The 20,239-nt window shown below is 37.6% G+C and overlaps 10 non-coding genes across 10 annotated transcripts; all 10 read right to left on the bottom strand.

The window, feature by feature from the left end:
• Window positions 1–2,173: 2,173 nt before the first annotated feature.
• On the bottom strand, window positions 2,174–2,246 carry TRNAF-GAA (transfer RNA phenylalanine (anticodon GAA)). The gene has a single exon. It is a non-coding gene; the product is annotated as a tRNA-Phe (tRNA).
• A 1,676-nt stretch (window positions 2,247–3,922) lies between these two features.
• Window positions 3,923–3,995, bottom strand: TRNAF-GAA (transfer RNA phenylalanine (anticodon GAA)). The gene has a single exon. It is a non-coding gene; the product is annotated as a tRNA-Phe (tRNA).
• A 1,096-nt stretch (window positions 3,996–5,091) lies between these two features.
• On the bottom strand, window positions 5,092–5,164 carry TRNAF-GAA (transfer RNA phenylalanine (anticodon GAA)). Its single transcript has one exon. It is a non-coding gene; the product is annotated as a tRNA-Phe (tRNA).
• Window positions 5,165–6,840: 1,676 nt separating this feature from the next.
• TRNAF-GAA (transfer RNA phenylalanine (anticodon GAA)) lies at window positions 6,841–6,913 on the bottom strand. Its single transcript has one exon. It is a non-coding gene; the product is annotated as a tRNA-Phe (tRNA).
• Window positions 6,914–10,926: 4,013 nt separating this feature from the next.
• TRNAF-GAA (transfer RNA phenylalanine (anticodon GAA)) lies at window positions 10,927–10,999 on the bottom strand. The gene has a single exon. It is a non-coding gene; the product is annotated as a tRNA-Phe (tRNA).
• A 1,676-nt stretch (window positions 11,000–12,675) lies between these two features.
• On the bottom strand, window positions 12,676–12,748 carry TRNAF-GAA (transfer RNA phenylalanine (anticodon GAA)). The gene has a single exon. It is a non-coding gene; the product is annotated as a tRNA-Phe (tRNA).
• Window positions 12,749–13,845: 1,097 nt separating this feature from the next.
• Window positions 13,846–13,918, bottom strand: TRNAF-GAA (transfer RNA phenylalanine (anticodon GAA)). The gene has a single exon. It is a non-coding gene; the product is annotated as a tRNA-Phe (tRNA).
• Window positions 13,919–16,174: 2,256 nt separating this feature from the next.
• On the bottom strand, window positions 16,175–16,247 carry TRNAF-GAA (transfer RNA phenylalanine (anticodon GAA)). The gene has a single exon. It is a non-coding gene; the product is annotated as a tRNA-Phe (tRNA).
• Window positions 16,248–17,923: 1,676 nt separating this feature from the next.
• TRNAF-GAA (transfer RNA phenylalanine (anticodon GAA)) lies at window positions 17,924–17,996 on the bottom strand. The gene has a single exon. It is a non-coding gene; the product is annotated as a tRNA-Phe (tRNA).
• A 1,096-nt stretch (window positions 17,997–19,092) lies between these two features.
• TRNAF-GAA (transfer RNA phenylalanine (anticodon GAA)) lies at window positions 19,093–19,165 on the bottom strand. The gene has a single exon. It is a non-coding gene; the product is annotated as a tRNA-Phe (tRNA).
• Window positions 19,166–20,239: the final 1,074 nt, after the last annotated feature.

The following is a 20,239-nucleotide window of genomic DNA, read 5'->3' as shown; positions in this document are numbered from 1 at the left end:
AGATGTCCTGTATCATTCATCAGTTAACAGGTGCAATAGGTAAATAGCATTTTTCGGATCCAGGTTAGGTAGCTTTTTTTTTTACTCTGAATGGACTAGCACCATATTACACAGAGGTATTTGGCCTGAGTAGGTAAGCTATGTCATCTGAATACTGAAATCTGTGTTCAAGGAGAAGTGGAAGCTGATGCAGACAAGAGTTTACTTTACAAAAAAGCATGAAATAGGAAACATTTGTAGTCGAAGCTGAATGCAAGAGAGGTGGAAGCAAATTTAGAAGGAGGACAGAAAGACAATTCTATGTTGAATTGATCCTGTTGTCGATCAGTTGATCAAATATTTTGATAAATAAAGAAAGAAAAACTTGAGCTGATACCAAGAAATATTTTGTGAGAAGCAAGAAACCTCTCAGACTTTTCCGAAACCCAGCATTGAACAAGGGACTTTTAGATTTTCAATCTAACACTCTCCCAACTCAGCTATTTCATCCAGCTGGCCATTTTGGCTTTCTGTTGTATTTTTGATAATTGTTAAAGATAAATGCAGACCCTGGTCATTCTATCTGCATGTGCAGTTATGTGTTAAATTGTCCAATATTATTCAGCAGCTAAATTGGTCTGATGGGTGAATTTCCTTTTTAGGAGCCAAGTTAGTTAGAAGATGTTTGTAAACTATGAATGGACTTATACTCAGACACACAGACCTATATGGCGAGGGTAGGCAAACTAGGTCATCTGACTACTAACAGTTTTGTATAAGGGGAACTCGAGGCTGATGTAGGCAAAGCTTTACTTTCAATTAAAGGAAGAATTGGCAAATAAAGCAGGTAAAGTTGAATACAAGAGAGGTGGAAGCAAGTTTGACAGAAAGACAGAATGTAAAAAATATGTTGAAATGGTTGTCTTATCGATCAGCTTGATAAAAGGTTTTGATCATTATAAACAACGTCAATATGAGTTGACTCCAAATAGCATTTGTGGCATGCAAAGCAGAAGTTCAAAATGTGCCTAAACCCGGGATTGAACCAGGGACCTTTAGATCTTCAGTCTAACACTCTCCCAACTGAGATATTTCGGCCTGCCAGCAGCTATAGTATTCAGCCTCTTTTTTTGAACAATCCCAGAACAGAGATGCAGAACCTGGATTTTCAATCTGAGGTTAGAGCTGTGTTTTAATGTGTCCTGCATTGTTCAGCAGCTAACTGGTGAAATGGGTGAGTAGCGTTTTTGGGATAAATGTTAGGTCGTTTTTCTTTTAAAACTCTGAGTGGACCAGCACTGTATTACACAGACGTATGTCGCCTGAGTAGGTAAGCTATATCATCTCAATACTGACAACTTTGTTCAAGGAGAAGTGAAAGCTGATGCAGACAAGAGTTTACTTTGAAAAAAGTATAAAATGGGATAAATTCGTCATCAAAGTTGATGGCAAGAGAGGTGGAAGCAAGTTTAGAAGGAGGACAGAAAGACAACTTTTTGTTGAAGTTATCATGTTGTTGATCAGTTGATAAAATATTTTGAGAAATAAAGAAAAAAAAACTAGAGCTGATTTCAAGAAATATTTTGCAAGAATGTAGGATCCCCTCGCACTGTGCTGAAAGTCAGGATTGAATCAGGTACCTTAAGCTCTTCAGTCTAACGATCTCCCAACTGAGATATTTCAGCCAACAAGTCCCTGTGGCCTCCTGATGTATTATTAATAATTGTAGACGATACATACAGAACCTGGTCATTCTATTTTTGTTTATAGTTATGTGTTAAAGTGTCCAGTATCATTCAGCAGGTAACTTGGTCTGATGAGTGAATATCCTTTTTAGGGGACAAGGTAGGTAGAATTTTTTTTCCTAAACTCTGAATTGACTTATACTCTGAAACACAGACCTATATGGCCAGGGTGTACAAGCTATGTCATCTGACTACTGACAGTTTTGTATAAGGGGAATTGGAGGCTGATGCAGGCAAAGCTTTACTTTAAAATAAAGCAAGAAGTTGCAAATAAATGAGGCATAGTTGAATACAAGAGAGGTGGAAGCAAGTTTGAAAGGAAGACAGAAAGTAAATAATATGTTGAATTGATTGTGTTGTTGATCAGATTGATAAAAGGTTTTGATAAAGAAGAGCGTTGATTTAACTCCAAACAGCTTTTGTGACATGAAAAGCAGAAGTTGAAATTGTGCCGAAACCCGGGATTGAACCAGGGACCTTTAGATCTTCAGTCTAACGCTCTCCCAACTGAGCTATTTCGGCCTGCTGGTAGTTTGGGTCTTCATCCTTTCTTTTAAACTTCCCAAGAAAATAGATGCTCAACCTCATGCTAGAGCTATGTTTTAAGATGTCCTGTATCATTCACCAGTTAACGGGTGCAATAGGTAAATAGCATTTTTCGGATCCAGGTTAGGTAGCTTTTGTTTTTTACTCTGAATGGACTAGCACCATATTACACAGAGGTATTTGGCCTGAGTAGGTAAGCTATGTCATCTGAATACTGAAATCTGTGTTCAAGGAGAAGTGGAAGCTGATGCAGACAAGAGTTTACTTTACAAAAAAGCATGAAATAGGAAACATTTGTAGTCGAAGCTGAATGCAAGAGAGGTGGAAGCAAATTTAGAAGGAGGACAGAAAGACAATTCTATGTTGAATTGATCATGTTGTGGATCAGTTGATCAAATATTTTGATAAATAAAGAAAGAAAAACTTGAGCTGATACCAAGAAATATTTTGTGAGAAGCAAGAAACCTCTCAGACTTTTCCGAAACCCAGCATTGAACAAGGGACTTTTAGATTTTCAATCTAACACTCTCCCAACTCAGCTATTTCATCCAGCTGGCCATTTTGGCTTTCTGTTGTATTTTTGATAATTGTTAAAGATAAATGCAGACCCTGGTCATTCTATCTGCATGTGCAGTTATGTGTTAAATTGTCCAATGTTATTCAGCAGCTAAATTGGTCTGATGGGTGAATTTCCTTTTTAGGAGCCAAGTTAGTTAGAAGATGTTTGTAAACTATGAATGGACTTATACTCAGACACACAGACCTATGTGGCGAGGGTAGGCAAACTAGGTCATCTGACTACTAACAGTTTTGTATAAGGGGAACTCGAGGCTGATGCAGGCAAAGCTTTACTTTCAATTAAAGGAAGAATTGGCAAATAAAGCAGGTAAATTTGAATACAAGAGAGGTGGAAGCAAGTTTGACAGAAAGACAGAATGTAAAAAATATGTTGAAATGGTTGTCTTTTCGATCAGCTTGATAAAAGGTTTTGATCATTATAAACAACGTCAATATGAGTTGACTCCAAATAGCATTTGTGGCATGCAAAGCATAAGTTCAAAATGTGCCTAAACCCGGGATTGAACCAGGGACCTTTAGATCTTCAGTCTACTGCTCTCCCAACTGAGCTATTTCATCCAGCTGGCAATTTTGGCTTTCTGTTGTATTTTTTATAATTGTTAAAGATAAATGCAGAACTTGGTCACTCTATCTGCATGTGCAGTTATGTGTTAAATTGTCCAGTATTATTCAGTAGCTAAATTGGTCTGATGGGTGAATTTCCTTTTTAGGAGCCAAGTTAGTTAGATGATGTTTGTAAACTATGAATGGACTTATACTCAGAAACACAGACCTATATGGCGAGGGTCGGCAAGCTAGGTCATCTGACTACTAACAGTTTTGTATAAGGGGAACTGGAGGCTGATGCAGGCAAAGCTTTACTTTCAATTAAAGGAAGAATTGGGAAATAAAGGAGGCAAAGTTGAATACAAGAGAGGTGGAAGCAAGTTTGAAAGAAAGACAGAAAGTAAATAATATGTTGAATTAATTGTATTGTCGATTATCTTGATAAAAGGTTTTGATCATTATAAACAAAGTCAATATGAGTTGACTCAAAATAGTCTTTGTGGCATGCAAAGCAGAAGTTCAAAATGTGCCGAAACCCGGGATCGAACCAGGGACCTTTAGATCTTCAGTCTAACACTCTCCCAACTGAGCTATTTCGGCCTGCCAGCAGCTATAGTATTCAGCCTCTTTTTTTGAACAATCCCAGAACAGAGATGCAGAACCTGGATTTTCAATCTGAGGTTAGAGCTGTGTTTTAATGTGTCCTGCATTGTTCAGCAGCTAACTGGTGAAATGGGTGAGTAGCGTTTTTGGGATAAATGTTAGGTCGTTTTTCTTTTAAAACTCTGAGTGGACCAGCACTGTATTACACAGACGTATGTCGCCTGAGTAGGTAAGCTATGTCATCTCAATACTGACAACTTTGTTCAAGGAGAAGTGAAAGCTGATGCAGACAAGAGTTTACTTTGAAAAAAGTATAAAATGGGATAAATTCGTCATCAAAGTTGATGGCAAGAGAGGTGGAAGCAAGTTTAGAAGGAGGACAGAAAGACAACTTTTTGTTGAAGTTATCATGTTGTTGATCAGTTGATAAAATATTTTGAGAAATAAAGAAAAAAAAACTAGAGCTGATTTCAAGAAATATTTTGCAAGAATGTAGGATCCCCTCGCACTGTGCTGAAAGTCAGGATTGAATCAGGTACCTTAAGCTCTTCAGTCTAACGATCTCCCAACTGAGATATTTCAGCCAACAAGTCCCTGTGGCCTCCTGATGTATTATTAATAATTGTAGACGATACATACAGAACCTGGTCATTCTATTTTCGTTTATAGTTATGTGTTAAAGTGTCCAGTATCATTCAGCAGGTAACTTGGTCTGATGAGTGAATATCCTTTTTAGGGGACAAGGTAGGTAGAATTTTTTTTTCTAAACTCTGAATTGACTTATACTCTGAAACACAGACCTATATGGCCAGGGTGTACAAGCTATGTCATCTGACTACTGACAGTTTTGTATAAGGGGAATTGGAGGCTGATGCAGGCAAAGCTTTACTTTAAAATAAAGCAAGAAGTTGCAAATAAATGAGGCATAGTTGAATACAAGAGAGGTGGAAGCAAGTTTGAAAGGAAGACGGAAAGTAAATAATATGTTGAATTGATTGTGTTGTTGATCAGATTGATAAAAGGTTTTGATAAAGAAGAGCGTTGATTTAACTCCAAACAGCTTTTGTGACATGAAAAGCAGAAGTTGAAATTGTGCCGAAACCCGGGATTGAACCAGGGACCTTTAGATCTTCAGTCTAACGCTCTCCCAACTGAGCTATTTCGGCCTGCTGGTAGTTTGGGTCTTCATCCTTTCTTTTAAACTTCCCAAGAAAATAGATGCTCAACCTCATGCTAGAGCTATGTTTTAAGATGTCCTGTATCATTCATCACTTAACGGGTGCAATAGGTAAATAGCATTTTTCGGATCCAGGTTAGGTAGCTTTTGTTTTTTACTCTGAATGGACTAGCACCATATTACACAGAGGTATTTGGCCTGAGTAGGTAAGCTATGTCATCTGAATACTGAAATCTGTGTTCAAGGAGAAGTGGAAGCTGATGCAGACAAGAGTTTACTTTACAAAAAAGCATGAAATAGGAAACATTTGTAGTCGAAGCTGAATGCAAGAGAGGTGGAAGCAAATTTAGAAGGAGGACAGAAAGACAATTCTATGTTGAATTGATCATGTTGTCGATCAGTTGATCAAATATTTTGATAAATAAAGAAAGAAAAACTTGAGCTGATACCAAGAAATATTTTGTGAGAAGCAAGAAACCTCTCAGACTTTTCCGAAACCAAGCATTGAACAAGGGACTTTTAGATTTTCAATCTAACACTCTCCCAACTGAGCTATTTCATCCAGCTGGCCATTTTGGCTTTCTGTTGTATTTTTGATAATTGTTAAAGATAAATGCAGACCCTGGTCATTCTATCTGCATGTGCAGTTATGTGTTAAATTGTCCAATATTATTCAGCAGCTAAATTGGTCTGATGGGTGAATTTCCTTTTTAGGAGCCAAGTTAGTTAGAAGATGTTTGTAAACTATGAATGGACTTATACTCAGACACACAGACCTATATGGCGAGGGTAGGCAAACTAGGTCATCTGACTACTAACAGTTTTGTATAAGGGGAACTCGAGGCTGATGCAGGCAAAGCTTTACTTTCAATTAAAGGAAGAATTGGCAAATAAAGCAGGTAAAGTTGAATACAAGAGAGGTGGAAGCAAGTTTGACAGAAAGACAGAATGTAAAAAATATGTTGAAATGGTTGTCTTATCGATCAGCTTGATAAAAGGTTTTGATCATTATAAACAACGTCAATATGAGTTGACTCCAAATAGCATTTGTGGCATGCAAAGCAGAAGTTCAAAATGTGCCTAAACCCGGGATTGAACCAGGGACCTTTAGATCTTCAGTCTACTGCTCTCCCAACTGAGCTATTTCATCCAGCTGGCAATTTTGGCTTTCTGTTGTATTTTTTATAATTGTTAAAGAAAAATGCAGAACCTGGTCACTCTATCTGCATGTGCAGTTATGTGTTAAATTGTCCAGTATTATTCAGTAGCTAAATTGGTCTGATGGGTGAATTTCCTTTTTAGGAGCCAAGTTAGTTAGATGATGTTTGTAAACTATGAATGGACTTATACTCAGAAACACAGACCTATATGGCGAGGGTCGGCAAGCTAGGTCATCTGACTACTAACAGTTTTGTATAAGGGGAACTGGAGGCTGATGCAGGCAAAGCTTTACTTTCAATTAAAGGAAGAATTGGGAAATAAAGGAGGCAAAGTTGAATACAAGAGAGGTGGAAGCAAGTTTGAAAGAAAGACAGAAAGTAAATAATATGTTGAATTAATTGTATTGTCGATTATCTTGATAAAAGGTCTTGATCATTATAAACAAAGTCAATATGAGTTGATTCAAAATAGTCTTTGTGGCATGCAAAGCAGAAGTTCAAAATGTGCCGAAACCCGGGATCGAACCAGGGACCTTTAGATCTTCAGTCTAACGCTCTCCCAACTGAGCTATTTCGGCCTGCCAGCAGCTATAGTATTCAGCCTCTTTTTTTGAACAATCCCAGAACAGAGATGCAGAACCTGGATTTTCAATCTGAGGTTAGAGCTGTGTTTTAATGTGTCCTGCATTGTTCAGCAGCTAACTGGTGAAAGGGTGAGTAGCGTTTTTGGGATAAATGTTAGGTCGTTTTTCTTTTAAAACTCTAAGTGGACCAGCACTGTATTACACAGACGTATGTCGCCTGAGTAGGTAAGCTATGTCATCTCAATACTGACAACTTTGTTCAAGGAGAAGTGAAAGCTGATGCAGACAAGAGTTTACTTTGAAAAAAGTATAAAATGGGATAAATTCGTCATCAAAGTTGATGGCAAGAGAGGTGGAAGCAAGTTTAGAAGGAGGACAGAAAGACAACTTTTTGTTGAAGTTATCATGTTGTTGATCAGTTGATAAAATATTTTGAGAAATAAAAAAAAAAAACTAGAGCTGATTTCAAGAAATATTTTGCAAGAATGTAGGATCCCCTCGCACTGTGCTGAAAGTCAGGATTGAATCAGGTACCTTAAGCTCTTCAGTCTAACGATCTCCCAACTGAGATATTTCAGCCAACAAGTCCCTGTGGCCTCCTGATGTATTATTAATAATTGTAGACGATACATACAGAACCTGGTCATTCTATTTTCGTTTATAGTTATGTGTTAAAGTGTCCAGTATCATTCAGCAGGTAACTTGGTCTGATGAGTGAATATCCTTTTTAGGGGACAAGGTAGGTAGAATTTTTTTTTCTAAACTCTGAATTGACTTATACTCTGAAACACAGACCTATATGGCCAGGGTGTACAAGCTATGTCATCTGACTACTGACAGTTTTGTATAAGGGGAACTGGAGGCTGATGCAGGCAAAGCTTTACTTTAAAATAAAGCAAGAAGTTGCAAATAAATGAGGCATAGTTGAATACAAGAGAGGTGGAAGCAAGTTTGAAAGGAAGACAGAAAGTAAATAATATGTTGAATTGATTGTGTTGTTGATCAGATTGATAAAAGGTTTTGATAAAGAAGAGCGTTGATTTAACTCCAAACAGCTTTTGTGACATGAAAAGCAGAAGTTGAAATTGTGCCGAAACCCGGGATTGAACCAGGGACCTTTAGATCTTCAGTCTAACGCTCTCCCAACTGATCTATTTCGGCCTGCTGGTAGTTTGGGGCTTCATCCTTTTTTTTTAAACTTCACAAGAAAATAGATGCTCAACCTCATGCTAGAGCTATGTTTTAAGATGTCCTGTATCATTCACCAGTTAACGGGTGCAATAGGTAAATAGCATTTTTCGGATCCAGGTTAGGTAGCTTTTGTTTTTTACTCTGAATGGACTAGCACCATATTACACAGAGGTATTTGGCCTGAGTAGGTAAGCTATGTCATCTGAATACTGAAATCTGTGTTCAAGGAGAAGTGGAAGCTGATGCAGACAAGAGTTTACTTTACAAAAAAGCATGAAATAGGAAACATTTGTAGTCGAAGCTGAATGCAAGAGAGGTGGAAGCAAATTTAGAAGGAGGACAGAAAGACAATTCTATGTTGAATTGATCATGTTGTCGATCAGTTGATCAAATATTTTGATAAATAAAGAAAGAAAAACTTGAGCTGATACCAAGAAATATTTTGTGAGAAGCAAGAAACCTCTCAGACTTTTCCGAAACCCAGCATTGAACAAGGGACTTTTAGATTTTCAATCTAACACTCTCCCAACTGAGCTATTTCATCCAGCTGGCCATTTTGGCTTTCTGTTGTATTTTTGATAATTGTTAAAGATAAATGCAGACCCTGGTCATTCTATCTGCATGTGCAGTTATGTGTTAAATTGTCCAATATTATTCAGCAGCTAAATTGGTCTGATGGGTGAATTTCCTTTTTAGGAGCCAAGTTAGTTAGAAGATGTTTGTAAACTATGAATGGACTTATACTCAGACACACAGACCTATATGGCGAGGGTAGGCAAACTAGGTCATCTGACTACTAACAGTTTTGTATAAGGGGAACTCGAGGCTGATGCAGGCAAAGCTTTACTTTCAATTAAAGGAAGAATTGGCAAATAAAGCAGGTAAAGTTGAATACAAGAGAGGTGGAAGCAAGTTTGACAGAAAGACAGAATGTAAAAAATATGTTGAAATGGTTGTCTTATCGATCAGCTTGATAAATGGTTTTGATCATTATAAACAACGTCAATATGAGTTGACTCCAAATAGCATTTGTGGCATGCAAAGCAGAAGTTCAAAATGTGCCTAAACCCGGGATTGAACCAGGGACCTTTAGATCTTCAGTCTACTGCTCTACCAACTGAGCTATTTCATCCAGCTGGCAATTTTGGCTTTCTGTTGTATTTTTTATAATTGTTAAAGAAAAATGCAGAACCTGGTCACTCTATCTGCATGTGCAGTTATGTGTTAAATTGTCCAGTATTATTCAGTAGCTAAATTGGTCTGATGGGTGAATTTCCTTTTTAGGAGCCAAGTTAGTTAGATGATGTTTGTAAACTATGAATGGACTTATACTCAGAAACACAGACCTATATGGCGAGGGTCGGCAAGCTAGGTCATCTTACTACTAACAGTTTTGTATAAGGGGAACTGGAGGCTGATGCAGGCAAAGCTTTACTTTCAATTAAAGGAAGAATTGGGAAATAAAGGAGGCAAAGTTGAATACAAGAGAGGTGGAAGCAAGTTTGAAAGAAAGACAGAAAGTAAATAATATGTTGAATTAATTGTATTGTCGATTATCTTGATAAAAGGTTTTGATCATTATAAACAAAGTCAATATGAGTTGACTCAAAATAGTCTTTGTGGCATGCAAAGCAGAAGTTCAAAATGTGCCCAAACCCGGGATCGAACCAGGGACCTTTAGATCTTCAGTCTAACGCTCTCCCAACTGAGCTATTTCGGCCTGCCAGCAGCTATAGTATTCAGCCTCTTTTTTTGAACAATCCCAGAACAGAGATGCAGAACCTGGATTTTCAATCTGAGGTTAGAGCTGTGTTTTAATGTGTCCTGCATTGTTCAGCAGCTAACTGGTGAAAGGGTGAGTAGCGTTTTTGGGATAAATGTTAGGTCGTTTTTCTTTTAAAACTCTAAGTGGACCAGCACTGTATTACACAGACGTATGTCGCCTGAGTAGGTAAGCTATGTCATCTCAATACTGACAACTTTGTTCAAGGAGAAGTGAAAGCTGATGCAGACAAGAGTTTGCTTTGAAAAAAGTATAAAATGGGATAAATTCGTCATCAAAGCTGATGGCAAGAGAGGTGGAAGCAAGTTTAGAAGGAGGACAGAAAGACAACTTTTTGTTGAAGTTATCATGTTGTTGATCAGTTGATAAAATATTTTGAGAAATAAAGGAAAAAAAACCTAGAGCTGATTTCAAGAAATATTTTGCAAGAATGTAGGATCCCCTCGCACTGTGCTGAAAGTCAGGATTGAATCAGGTACCTTAAGCTCTTCAGTCTAACGATCTCCCAACTGAGATATTTCAGCCAACAAGTCCCTGTGGCCTCCTGATGTATTATTAATAATTGTAGACGATACATACAGAACCTGGTCATTCTATTTTCGTTTATAGTTATGTGTTAAAGTGTCCAGTATCATTCAGCAGGTAACTTGGTCTGATGAGTGAATATCCTTTTTAGGGGACAATGTAGGTAGAATTTTTTTTTCTAAACTCTGAATTGACTTATACTCTGAAACACAGACCTATATGGCCAGGGTGTACAAGCTATGTCATCTGACTACTGACAGTTTTGTATAAGGGGAATTGGAGGCTGATGCAGGCAAAGCTTTACTTTAAAATAAAGCAAGAAGTTTCAAATAAATGAGGCATAGTTGAATACAAGAGAGGTGGAAGCAAGTTTGAAAGGAAGACAGAAAGTAAATAATATGTTGAATTGATTGTGTTGTTGATCAGATTGATAAAAGGTTTTGATAAAGAAGAGCGTTGATTTAACTCCAAACAGCTTTTGTGACATGAAAAGCAGAAGTTGAAATTGTGCCGAAACCCGGGATTGAACCAGGGACCTTTAGATCTTCAGTCTAACGCTCTCCCAACTGAGCTATTTCGGCCTGCTGGTAGTTTGGGTCTTCATCCTTTCTTTTAAACTTCCCAAGAAAATAGATGCTCAACCTCATGCTAGAGCTATGTTTTAAGATGTCCTGTATCATTCATCAGTTAACGGGTGCAATAGGTAAATAGCATTTTTCGGATCCAGGTTAGGTAGCTTTTGTTTTTTACTCTGAATGGACTAGCACCATATTACACAGAGGTATTTGGCCTGAGTAGGTAAGCTATGTCATCTGAATACTGAAATCTGTGTTCAAGGAGAAGTGGAAGCTGATGCAGACAAGAGTTTACTTTACAAAAAAGCATGAAATAGGAAACATTTGTAGTCGAAGCTGAATGCAAGAGAGGTGGAAGCAAATTTAGAAGGAGGACAGAAAGACAATTCTATGTTGAATTGATCATGTTGTCGATCAGTTGATCAAATATTTTGATAAATAAAGAAAGAAAAACTTGAGCTGATACCAAGAAATATTTTGTGAGAAGCAAGAAACCTCTCAGACTTTTCCGAAACCCAGCATTGAACAAGGGACTTTTAGATTTTCAATCTAACACTCTCCCAACTGAGCTATTTCATCCAGCTGGCCATTTTGGCTTTCTGTTGTATTTTTGATAATTGTTAAAGATAAATGCAGACCCTGGTCATTCTATCTGCATGTGCAGTTATGTGTTAAATTGTCCAATATTATTCAGCAGCTAAATTGGTCTGATGGGTGAATTTCCTTTTTAGGAGCCAAGTTAGTTAGAAGATGTTTGTAAACTATGAATGGACTTATACTCAGACACACAGACCTATATGGCGAGGGTAGGCAAACTAGGTCATCTGACTACTAACAGTTTTGTATAAGGGGAACTCGAGGCTGATGCAGGCAAAGCTTTACTTTCAATTAAAGGAAGAATTGGCAAATAAAGCAGGTAAAGTTGAATACAAGAGAGGTGGAAGCAAGTTTGACAGAAAGACAGAATGTAAAAAATATGTTGAAATGGTTGTCTTATCGATCAGCTTGATAAAAGGTTTTGATCATTATAAACAACGTCAATATGAGTTGACTCCAAATAGCATTTGTGGCATGCAAAGCAGAAGTTCAAAATGTGCCTAAACCCGGGATTGAACCAGGGACCTTTAAATCTTCAGTCTACTGCTCTCCCAACTGAGCTATTTCATCCAGCTGGCAATTTTGGCTTTCTGTTGTATTTTTTATAATTGTTAAAGATAAATGCAGAACCTGGTCACTCTATCTGCATGTGCAGTTATGTGTTAAATTGTCCAGTATTATTCAGTAGCTAAATTGGTCTGATGGGTGAATTTCCTTTTTAGGAGCCAAGTTAGTTAGATGATGTTTGTAAACTATGAATGGACTTATACTCAGAAACACAGACCTATATGGCGAGGGTCGGCAAGCTAGGTCATCTGACTACTAACAGTTTTGTATAAGGGGAACTGGAGGCTGATGCAGGCAAAGCTTTACTTTCAATTAAAGGAAGAATTGGGAAATAAAGGAGGCAAAGTTGAATACAAGAGAGGTGGAAGCAAGTTTGAAAGAAAGACAGAAAGTAAATAATATGTTGAATTAATTGTATTGTCGATTATCTTGATAAAAGGTTTTGATCATTATAAACAAAGTCAATATGAGTTGACTCAAAATAGTCTTTGTGGCATGCAAAGCAGAAGTTCAAAATGTGCCGAAACCCGGGATCGAACCAGGGACCTTTAGATCTTCAGTCTAACGCTCTCCCAACTGAGCTATTTCAGCCTGCCAGCAGCTATAGTATTCAGCCTCTTTTTTTGAACAATCCCAGAACAGAGATGCAGAACCTGGATTTTCAATCTGAGGTTAGAGCTGTGTTTTAATGTGTCCTGCATTGTTCAGCAGCTAACTGGTGAAATGGGTGAGTAGCGTTTTTGGGATAAATGTTAGGTCGTTTTTCTTTTAAAACTCTAAGTGGACCAGCACTGTATTACACAGACGTATGTCGCCTGAGTAGGTAAGCTATGTCATCTCAATACTGACAACTTTGTTCAAGGAGAAGTGAAAGCTGATGCAGACAAGAGTTTGCTTTGAAAAAAGTATAAAATGGGATAAATTCGTCATCAAAGCTGATGGCAAGAGAGGTGGAAGCAAGTTTAGAAGGAGGACAGAAAGACAACTTTTTGTTGAAGTTATCATGTTGTTGATCAGTTGATAAAATATTTTGAGAAATAAAGAAAAAAAAACCTAGAGCTTATTTCAAGAAATATTTTGCAAGAATGTAGGATCCCCTCGCACTGTGCTGAAAGTCAGGATTGAATCAGGTACCTTAAGCTCTTCAGTCTAACGATCTCCCAACTGAGATATTTCAGCCAACAAGTCCCTGTGGCCTCCTGATGTATTATTAATAATTGTAGACGATACATACAGAACCTGGTCATTCTATTTTCGTTTATAGTTATGTGTTAAAGTGTCCAGTATCATTCAGCAGGTAACTTGGTCTGATGAGTGAATATCCTTTTTAGGGGACAATGTAGGTAGAATTTTTTTTTCTAAACTCTGAATTGACTTATACTCTGAAACACAGACCTATATGGCCAGGGTGTACAAGCTATGTCATCTGACTACTGACAGTTTTGTATAAGGGGAATTGGAGGCTGATGCAGGCAAAGCTTTACTTTAAAATAAAGCAAGAAGTTTCAAATAAATGAGGCATAGTTGAATACAAGAGAGGTGGAAGCAAGTTTGAAAGGAAGACAGAAAGTAAATAATATGTTGAATTGATTGTGTTGTTGATCAGATTGATAAAAGGTTTTGATAAAGAAGAGCGTTGATTTAACTCTAAACAGCTTTTGTGACATGAAAAGCAGAAGTTGAAATTGTGCCGAAACCCGGGATTGAACCGGGGACCTTTAGATCTTCAGTCTAACGCTCTCCCAACTGAGCTATTTCGGCCTGCTGGTAGTTTGGGTCTTCATCCTTTCTTTTAAACTTCCCAAGAAAATAGATGCTCATCCTCATGCTAGAGCTATGTTTTAAGATGTCCTGTATCATTCATCAGTTAACAGGTGCAATAGGTAAATAGCATTTTTCGGATCCAGGTTAGGTAGCTTTTTTTTTTACTCTGAATGGACTAGCACCATATTACACAGAGGTATTTGGCCTGAGTAGGTAAGCTATGTCATCTGAATACTGAAATCTGTGTTCAAGGAGAAGTGGAAGCTGATGCAGACAAGAGTTTACTTTACAAAAAAGCATGAAATAGGAAACATTTGTAGTCGAAGCTGAATGCAAGAGAGGTGGAAGCAAATTTAGAAGGAGGACAGAAAGACAATTCTATGTTGAATTGATCCTGTTGTCGATCAGTTGATCAAATATTTTGATAAATAAAGAAAGAAAAACTTGAGCTGATACCAAGAAATATTTTGTGAGAAGCAAGAAACCTCTCAGACTTTTCCGAAACCCAGCATTGAACAAGGGACTTTTAGATTTTCAATCTAACACTCTCCCAACTCAGCTATTTCATCCAGCTGGCCATTTTGGCTTTCTGTTGTATTTTTGATAATTGTTAAAGATAAATGCAGACCCTGGTCATTCTATCTGCATGTGCAGTTATGTGTTAAATTGTCCAATATTATTCAGCAGCTAAATTGGTCTGATGGGTGAATTTCCTTTTTAGGAGCCAAGTTAGTTAGAAGATGTTTGTAAACTATGAATGGACTTATACTCAGACACACAGACCTATATGGCGAGGGTAGGCAAACTAGGTCATCTGACTACTAACAGTTTTGTATAAGGGGAACTCGAGGCTGATGTAGGCAAAGCTTTACTTTCAATTAAAGGAAGAATTGGCAAATAAAGCAGGTAAAGTTGAATACAAGAGAGGTGGAAGCAAGTTTGACAGAAAGACAGAATGTAAAAAATATGTTGAAATGGTTGTCTTATCGATCAGCTTGATAAAAGGTTTTGATCATTATAAACAACGTCAATATGAGTTGACTCCAAATAGCATTTGTGGCATGCAAAGCAGAAGTTCAAAATGTGCCTAAACCCGGGATTGAACCAGGGACCTTTAGATCTTCAGTCTAACACTCTCCCAACTGAGATATTTCGGCCTGCCAGCAGCTATAGTATTCAGCCTCTTTTTTTGAACAATCCCAGAACAGAGATGCAGAACCTGGATTTTCAATCTGAGGTTAGAGCTGTGTTTTAATGTGTCCTGCATTGTTCAGCAGCTAACTGGTGAAATGGGTGAGTAGCGTTTTTGGGATAAATGTTAGGTCGTTTTTCTTTTAAAACTCTGAGTGGACCAGCACTGTATTACACAGACGTATGTCGCCTGAGTAGGTAAGCTATATCATCTCAATACTGACAACTTTGTTCAAGGAGAAGTGAAAGCTGATGCAGACAAGAGTTTACTTTGAAAAAAGTATAAAATGGGATAAATTCGTCATCAAAGTTGATGGCAAGAGAGGTGGAAGCAAGTTTAGAAGGAGGACAGAAAGACAACTTTTTGTTGAAGTTATCATGTTGTTGATCAGTTGATAAAATATTTTGAGAAATAAAGAAAAAAAAACTAGAGCTGATTTCAAGAAATATTTTGCAAGAATGTAGGATCCCCTCGCACTGTGCTGAAAGTCAGGATTGAATCAGGTACCTTAAGCTCTTCAGTCTAACGATCTCCCAACTGAGATATTTCAGCCAACAAGTCCCTGTGGCCTCCTGATGTATTATTAATAATTGTAGACGATACATACAGAACCTGGTCATTCTATTTTTGTTTATAGTTATGTGTTAAAGTGTCCAGTATCATTCAGCAGGTAACTTGGTCTGATGAGTGAATATCCTTTTTAGGGGACAAGGTAGGTAGAATTTTTTTTCCTAAACTCTGAATTGACTTATACTCTGAAACACAGACCTATATGGCCAGGGTGTACAAGCTATGTCATCTGACTACTGACAGTTTTGTATAAGGGGAATTGGAGGCTGATGCAGGCAAAGCTTTACTTTAAAATAAAGCAAGAAGTTGCAAATAAATGAGGCATAGTTGAATACAAGAGAGGTGGAAGCAAGTTTGAAAGGAAGACAGAAAGTAAATAATATGTTGAATTGATTGTGTTGTTGATCAGATTGATAAAAGGTTTTGATAAAGAAGAGCGTTGATTTAACTCCAAACAGCTTTTGTGACATGAAAAGCAGAAGTTGAAATTGTGCCGAAACCCGGGATTGAACCAGGGACCTTTAGATCTTCAGTCTAACGCTCTCCCAACTGAGCTATTTCGGCCTGCTGGTAGTTTGGGTCTTCATCCTTTCTTTTAAACTTCCCAAGAAAATAGATGCTCAACCTCATGCTAGAGCTATGTTTTAAGATGTCCTGTATCATTCACCAGTTAACGGGTGCAATAGGTAAATAGCATTTTTCGGATCCAGGTTAGGTAGCTTTTGTTGTTTACTCTGAATGGACTAGCACCATATTACACAGAGGTATTTGGCCTGAGTAGGTAAGCTATGTCATCTGAATACTGAAATCTGTGTTCAAGGAGAAGTGGAAGCTGATGCAGACAAGAGTTTACTTTACAAAAAAGCATGAAATAGGAAACATTTGTAGTCGAAGCTGAATGCAAGAGAGGTGGAAGCAAATTTAGAAGGAGGACAGAAAGACAATTCTATGTTGAATTGATCATGTTGTGGATCAGTTGATCAAATATTTTGATAAATAAAGAAAGAAAAACTTGAGCTGATACCAAGAAATATTTTGTGAGAAGCAAGAAACCTCTCAGACTTTTCCGAAACCCAGCATTGAACAAGGGACTTTTAGATTTTCAATCTAACACTCTCCCAACTCAGCTATTTCATCCAGCTGGCCATTTTGGCTTTCTGTTGTATTTTTGATAATTGTTAAAGATAAATGCAGACCCTGGTCATTCTATCTGCATGTGCAGTTATGTGTTAAATTGTCCAATGTTATTCAGCAGCTAAATTGGTCTGATGGGTGAATTTCCTTTTTAGGAGCCAAGTTAGTTAGAAGATGTTTGTAAACTATGAATGGACTTATACTCAGACACACAGACCTATGTGGCGAGGGTAGGCAAACTAGGTCATCTGACTACTAACAGTTTTGTATAAGGGGAACTCGAGGCTGATGCAGGCAAAGCTTTACTTTCAATTAAAGGAAGAATTGGCAAATAAAGCAGGTAAATTTGAATACAAGAGAGGTGGAAGCAAGTTTGACAGAAAGACAGAATGTAAAAAATATGTTGAAATGGTTGTCTTTTCGATCAGCTTGATAAAAGGTTTTGATCATTATAAACAACGTCAATATGAGTTGACTCCAAATAGCATTTGTGGCATGCAAAGCATAAGTTCAAAATGTGCCTAAACCCGGGATTGAACCAGGGACCTTTAGATCTTCAGTCTACTGCTCTCCCAACTGAGCTATTTCATCCAGCTGGCAATTTTGGCTTTCTGTTGTATTTTTTATAATTGTTAAAGATAAATGCAGAACTTGGTCACTCTATCTGCATGTGCAGTTATGTGTTAAATTGTCCAGTATTATTCAGTAGCTAAATTGGTCTGATGGGTGAATTTCCTTTTTAGGAGCCAAGTTAGTTAGATGATGTTTGTAAACTATGAATGGACTTATACTCAGAAACACAGACCTATATGGCGAGGGTCGGCAAGCTAGGTCATCTGACTACTAACAGTTTTGTATAAGGGGAACTGGAGGCTGATGCAGGCAAAGCTTTACTTTCAATTAAAGGAAGAATTGGGAAATAAAGGAGGCAAAGTTGAATACAAGAGAGGTGGAAGCAAGTTTGAAAGAAAGACAGAAAGTAAATAATATGTTGAATTAATTGTATTGTCGATTATCTTGATAAAAGGTTTTGATCATTATAAACAAAGTCAATATGAGTTGACTCAAAATAGTCTTTGTGGCATGCAAAGCAGAAGTTCAAAATGTGCCGAAACCCGGGATCGAACCAGGGACCTTTAGATCTTCAGTCTAACACTCTCCCAACTGAGCTATTTCGGCCTGCCAGCAGCTATAGTATTCAGCCTCTTTTTTTGAACAATCCCAGAACAGAGATGCAGAACCTGGATTTTCAATCTGAGGTTAGAGCTGTGTTTTAATGTGTCCTGCATTGTTCAGCAGCTAACTGGTGAAATGGGTGAGTAGCGTTTTTGGGATAAATGTTAGGTCGTTTTTCTTTTAAAACTCTGAGTGGACCAGCACTGTATTACACAGACGTATGTCGCCTGAGTAGGTAAGCTATGTCATCTCAATACTGACAACTTTGTTCAAGGAGAAGTGAAAGCTGATGCAGACAAGAGTTTACTTTGAAAAAAGTATAAAATGGGATAAATTCGTCATCAAAGTTGATGGCAAGAGAGGTGGAAGCAAGTTTAGAAGGAGGACAGAAAGACAACTTTTTGTTGAAGTTATCATGTTGTTGATCAGTTGATAAAATATTTTGAGAAATAAAGAAAAAAAAACTAGAGCTGATTTCAAGAAATATTTTGCAAGAATGTAGGATCCCCTCGCACTGTGCTGAAAGTCAGGATTGAATCAGGTACCTTAAGCTCTTCAGTCTAACGATCTCCCAACTGAGATATTTCAGCCAACAAGTCCCTGTGGCCTCCTGATGTATTATTAATAATTGTAGACGATACATACAGAACCTGGTCATTCTATTTTCGTTTATAGTTATGTGTTAAAGTGTCCAGTATCATTCAGCAGGTAACTTGGTCTGATGAGTGAATATCCTTTTTAGGGGACAAGGTAGGTAGAATTTTTTTTTCTAAACTCTGAATTGACTTATACTCTGAAACACAGACCTATATGGCCAGGGTGTACAAGCTATGTCATCTGACTACTGACAGTTTTGTATAAGGGGAATTGGAGGCTGATGCAGGCAAAGCTTTACTTTAAAATAAAGCAAGAAGTTGCAAATAAATGAGGCATAGTTGAATACAAGAGAGGTGGAAGCAAGTTTGAAAGGAAGACGGAAAGTAAATAATATGTTGAATTGATTGTGTTGTTGATCAGATTGATAAAAGGTTTTGATAAAGAAGAGCGTTGATTTAACTCCAAACAGCTTTTGTGACATGAAAAGCAGAAGTTGAAATTGTGCCGAAACCCGGGATTGAACCAGGGACCTTTAGATCTTCAGTCTAACGCTCTCCCAACTGAGCTATTTCGGCCTGCTGGTAGTTTGGGTCTTCATCCTTTCTTTTAAACTTCCCAAGAAAATAGATGCTCAACCTCATGCTAGAGCTATGTTTTAAGATGTCCTGTATCATTCATCACTTAACGGGTGCAATAGGTAAATAGCATTTTTCGGATCCAGGTTAGGTAGCTTTTGTTTTTTACTCTGAATGGACTAGCACCATATTACACAGAGGTATTTGGCCTGAGTAGGTAAGCTATGTCATCTGAATACTGAAATCTGTGTTCAAGGAGAAGTGGAAGCTGATGCAGACAAGAGTTTACTTTACAAAAAAGCATGAAATAGGAAACATTTGTAGTCGAAGCTGAATGCAAGAGAGGTGGAAGCAAATTTAGAAGGAGGACAGAAAGACAATTCTATGTTGAATTGATCATGTTGTCGATCAGTTGATCAAATATTTTGATAAATAAAGAAAGAAAAACTTGAGCTGATACCAAGAAATATTTTGTGAGAAGCAAGAAACCTCTCAGACTTTTCCGAAACCAAGCATTGAACAAGGGACTTTTAGATTTTCAATCTAACACTCTCCCAACTGAGCTATTTCATCCAGCTGGCCATTTTGGCTTTCTGTTGTATTTTTGATAATTGTTAAAGATAAATGCAGACCCTGGTCATTCTATCTGCATGTGCAGTTATGTGTTAAATTGTCCAATATTATTCAGCAGCTAAATTGGTCTGATGGGTGAATTTCCTTTTTAGGAGCCAAGTTAGTTAGAAGATGTTTGTAAACTATGAATGGACTTATACTCAGACACACAGACCTATATGGCGAGGGTAGGCAAACTAGGTCATCTGACTACTAACAGTTTTGTATAAGGGGAACTCGAGGCTGATGCAGGCAAAGCTTTACTTTCAATTAAAGGAAGAATTGGCAAATAAAGCAGGTAAAGTTGAATACAAGAGAGGTGGAAGCAAGTTTGACAGAAAGACAGAATGTAAAAAATATGTTGAAATGGTTGTCTTATCGATCAGCTTGATAAAAGGTTTTGATCATTATAAACAACGTCAATATGAGTTGACTCCAAATAGCATTTGTGGCATGCAAAGC

Source organism: Triturus cristatus, chromosome 8 (genome assembly GCF_964204655.1).
Source record: "Triturus cristatus chromosome 8, aTriCri1.1, whole genome shotgun sequence".
Lineage (NCBI taxonomy): Eukaryota > Metazoa > Chordata > Amphibia > Caudata > Salamandridae > Triturus > Triturus cristatus.
The sequence above is the reverse complement of the archived record's forward strand: the minus strand, read 5'-3'. Positions and strand labels throughout refer to the sequence as shown.